This window comes from Engraulis encrasicolus, chromosome 4 (genome assembly GCF_034702125.1).
Source record: "Engraulis encrasicolus isolate BLACKSEA-1 chromosome 4, IST_EnEncr_1.0, whole genome shotgun sequence".
NCBI classification, from domain to species: Eukaryota; Metazoa; Chordata; class Actinopteri; order Clupeiformes; family Engraulidae; genus Engraulis; species Engraulis encrasicolus.
In genome coordinates, this window is record NC_085860.1 from 57,415,476 (window position 1) to 57,420,475 (window position 5,000).

At 55.6% G+C, this 5,000-nt stretch overlaps 1 protein-coding gene across 1 annotated transcript in view; it reads right to left on the reverse strand.

Moving 5' to 3' along the window:
* Positions 1-5,000, reverse strand: part of LOC134448156 (cadherin-13-like) — a 188,302-nt gene that overhangs the window by 107,726 nt on the left and 75,576 nt on the right. The window lies entirely within an intron of this gene.

The following is a 5,000-nucleotide window of genomic DNA, read 5'->3' on the forward strand; positions in this document are numbered from 1 at the left end:
TCTGGATGAGTGTGGCCACTTGAGCTCACCCAAGGGCACTTCAGCCATGGAAGGAAGAAGGGATTAGAAAGGGCGGGGATTGCACCTGCAACTCTATGATCTACTGTTCAACTTCCTAAGCCCTTAAACCATGGCTGCCCCATAACACCACAACCACACCACTTTGTTTGTGTTAAATCACCATTGATCTGATAGGAATTAGACAGAAATATCTGAAGTGGTTGATGTATTTGGCTGGTTCGAGTTTGATTTACCTAGAGTATGTATGGTGTTTGGATAATAATAACAACCAATGACTATACATTTACATCGGTTGCCCATGGTGTTTAAAGAAGATGCTAATTTTAAAAGCCTGTCTTTAAAAGGGTTTTTGTAAAATGTGGGGACAAAAAAGGCAAACAACTTTTCAGGTACAATCACCATTTGTATTTTTTGTCAAAAAAAACGGGCAAACAGGAGGATGTGTTTTAATTTCACACGCACACCATTTCACAAAGGTGCCGTTTTATTCCTCAGCCGCCATCCCCCTTGGTGCTATGGTAGTTATGGACACTAGGATTGAGTAGAAGAGAAGAATAGATGCCAGTCTACAGTTTTTAAATCATCAGCGTCCATAAATCTTCTCTCTTCTTTGATTTGCCTTGACAGCTTTGGTGGCACAGGCATATTTCAGAGCAGGAGATCGTACTGGCCTAAATACCGCAAGGGCAAACCGTCCCCAGGGCATTAGGTAAGGAAAAAAGAATACTCATACAAAAACAACACACTTCAAGAAAAGCAAGATGCACAGAGCCTGTGGCAGGCATACAGGCCATCACGGACTATAAGCCTGCACCACAGAGCTGTGACAACAACACCTCTCTGCTAAACGACCTGAACAGTTTCCTGCCCCGCTTGAAGCACAAAATGACACTCACCCTACCAGAAAACTCCCCCCTCCCCCCATGATCAACCCTTTACCTGTCCTCTGCCAGTTGTTAAGAGGACACTGGCCACCATCATCCCACGCAAAGCAGCTGGCCCAGACAACATACCAGGCCGAGTGGAAGGAATTGAGTGCAGAAAGCTGAAGGATGTCTTCACAGACATCTTTAACATCTCACTGGAGCAAGCAGTCATCGCATCACATTCAAGCTGCTACCGATCATACCCTGTGCCGAAGAAATCATCAGCATCATCCTTCCAATGGACTACCGTCCGTAGCACTGACCGCCCATATCCAGAAGTGCTCGAACGGCTGAGTCCTGTCACACATCAAAGCCACCCTGCCCCTCCCACCCTAACCCCTACCAGTTCGCATACGAGCAGCGATTCCACTGAGGATGCAATTTCCTCTGCCCTCCATCCCGCCTCACCCACTTGGACAATAAAGACTCATAGGTAGAAGCTGTTCATGTGACTCAGTTCAGCATTCATACCATAATACCACAACAACTCATCAGGAAAACTGGACAAACTAGGTTTCAGCACCTCCCTCTGCAACTGGCTGCTGGACTCCTGATGCTAAGACCACAACGCGTACAGTAGGGAAACAACACCTCGAGCACCTGACACCTGAGCACGGGGCTCCGCAAGGTTGTGTTGTCGCCCCCTGCTGTTCAGCTTGCTGCTGACACACGACTGCACAACGACCCACAGCCACTAACCATCTATGAAGTTTGCGGATGGATACAACAGTGGTGGGCCTCACACCAGGGCGATGAGCTCACTACAAGAGAAGAAGTAGACTGCTGTCCAATGGTCAAAGACAACAACCTCCTTCTGATTGTCAACAAGACCCAGGAGATTGGTTGTCAACTTCCAAAGGTCCAAAAACTACTGCCACCACTGAACATCGACGCGATGCTGTGGAGAGAGTGAGCAGCACCAAGTTCCTTGAGTGCCACATCACGACACCTCCGCTTGGTCCACCAACACAACATCACTGCTAAGAAGGCCCATCAAGCGTCTCTACTTCCTGCGCAAACTAAGAAGGCAATGCTACACCCTCCATCATGACAACATTCACAGGGAACCATAGAAGAGAGTCGTGTCCAACCGCATCAGTGTGGAGGAAGCTGCACGAGAAAAGACAGAAGACACTCCACGTGTTGTGAACACAGCGAAGAAGAACATTGAGTCCACTCCCTCCTGCGAGACATTTAGCACCACCGCCTGCACCGCGGGAGAAGCGCCTGATGATCCATCAAAGACACAAGCGAAGGGGTGGGGTGTGGCCGGCTGGAGGGGCGCGGGGGGGCGGGGGGAGGGGTGCCGGGCGGGGTGAGCGTGGGGGGGGGGGGGGTGTGTGGGGGCGGCGGGGGAGGGCTACGCCAGTGCGACACGCGAACTTTTACAGTGGCGCCCTCTGTCCTCTGAAAGAGTAGACGAGCGCCTCCGTTTCCCGAGACGCACCCGGGCTGGAGCAGCGCGCGCCGTGCACAAGCGATCAAGATGCGAACACTCAAGCCCCTCTCCTCGCGCAGTCATCCTCTAGCGCGAGCAGCGGGCACGCAGACAACCCGGGCGGCGGAGAAGGGGGAGGGGGGGTGGGGGTGGAGGCGGTTAGAGGTAAGCGCGGGGATGGGTAGGGGGGTAGGCGGAGGCGCGGGGTGGGAGGCCTCGGGCCCATAGTTAGCAACGGTGTGCGGGGGGGGGGGGGAAGGGTGGGAATGGGCCGTCTTCGGGGCGCGGGGGGTTGCGGATCGGCGGAGGGTCCGGGGGGGTGTGTGGGGGGGCCACATTCCGGGGGGCGAGAGCGGGAGCTCATTGGCGTTGTAAGGGTTGGGGGGTGGCCCCGAGGCGGGGGGGCGGCGGAGAGCGGAGCGGGACGTGGGAGAGGGAAGGGAGCTGGGGCGGGGGGGGTGAGGGGTGGGAGGGCATAAGAGGGGCGAGTGGGAGATGGCGGCCCGTGCCTCCAGGGCTGGGGGGGGATCTACACTAAGGAGGTCGGGGCGGGGGTCCCGGGGGGGGGGGTGTGAGGGGGGCGTGTGATGGTGTGTGGCGCGGAGGTAGGAGTGGGGGACTGGCAGGGCCGTGGTGGGATGCGAGAGCGGGGGTCGGTGGGGGTAGGGGAGGCTCAGCGCCGGTATTGGGCAGGCGCTGTGCCGGAGGTGACGCCCGGAGGAGGTGGGTGGGTGGAAGGCGGGGGCTCTAATAAAAGGGAGCTCGGGGTTTGGACCTCGGGCCGGGGAGTAGCCGGCCGCGTGAGCCACCAGGTTGCAAGATCGTGTGACCCCCTCGTAACACTGTTTTATCATGGACCCCCGGATGCGCGGGGCGAGGGGCGGTTGCGGGATAGCCTTGAGACGCCGGTGGGCGCGAGCCTCGACGGAATGGCGGGGCGCCAGCGGCTGGGCGCCGAAGGGAATTCGAGTGGGGCCCGGAACTGCCAGGGGGGTGAGAAGGCATTGCGAGGGGCTCGAGAGCGCCGGTGAGGAGGGCCGGGGGGGGCGGCGGAGTGGGGTTAGCCGCGGACCCCCCGCGTGCCGCCCGAGCGGCCCGGCCGGCCGCTCGGCGCAGACCCGCGCGGGGACGTCGACCGTCGCCCGGCGCCCGGCCCCGGCGGCGCGTCGCGCCAGCGGGCCGCCGCGCGGCGGCCGGGCGGGGGCGGCGAAGTCGGGCGCGCCCGGCCACGTGCGAGCGGCGGGACGAACCGCGTGCGGCACACTCGTCGAGCCTGCTAGCCAGCAAGGTCACTGACACATACCAAACAACCGGCGCACACCAGAGAGTGGACCGAGGGCCCTCCCCCATCCCCCACACCATTTCTGCGACTGACCATTCCACCTGCACTACTATACTTGTGACTGAACTTCAACCTCACTAACTCAAAAACATGCACACACACAACAACACACACCTACACACACACACACGACACACATCACACACACACACACACACACACACACACACACACCCAAGCACACTAGCGCATGTCTGCCACTAAACCCTAACATACACACACTGACACACACACCAACACACACAACACACAGTGGAGGTGTGTCATGTACCCACCAACAAGTCCCACAATCATCACACACGACACCGCCGACACCGCGACAACACACACACACATAGCACACGCACAGCACACATCAAGACGCACACGCACCTTCTACCTGCACTAAACACATACACACACACCACCACACACAGACACACCACACACACACACACACACACACACACACACACACACACACCACACACAACACACACACACCACACACCACACACACACACACTGCTGCTGGTGTATTGAACATACCTTTTATATTTATTTCTCCAAATGCTACTATTACCATGCATAACGCTATGAAGGACTTTTTAGAAAAGCACAAAAACACAACAAATACCTCTTAATGTGTGTCCTCAACAAGTCTTCTGTTGCCAGTCCGTGCAGCTTTAAATGTCTTGAAATGAGCACTGTCTATGCCCATACTGATCTTAAGTCCATGTATAAGTCTGTCTATGTCTATACTGTCATGTCCTTACCTTAATTAGTCATGTCTGTATGGGAAAGCAAGAAATGTAAATTTCAAATCTTGTGTAGACCAGTGCATGTAAGAAATGACAATAAAACCTACTTGAATTGACTACTTGATTTCAGAGCTGCTAATGCGACTACATGATAAGACGATGTGCAGGAGCTCAGCTCACATCTCAGAGCTGAGCCAATCCCCTGTGTCCCCTCAGTTCCTCACTGCCTCGACTCAGCAGCCAGCTCAGGGATCATCCTCCCATAGTCCCAGAGAGAGAGAGAGAGAGAGAGAGAGAGAGAGAGAGAGAGAGAGAGAGAGAGAGAGAGAGAGAGAGAGAGGTGCGTTGTGTGTGTGAGAAAGAGAGAGCAGCAGAGACAGCAATGGAAGAATCAGTTAATCAAACATCAAGGATGGGAACGATGGAGAGAGAGACGAAGGGGTAAAAGAGGATAAACAGCCCCTGAACCCCCCCTACATGTACTGTATATTCAACCTCTCCTATACCAGAGAGAGTAGGTAAGAGAGAGGTTG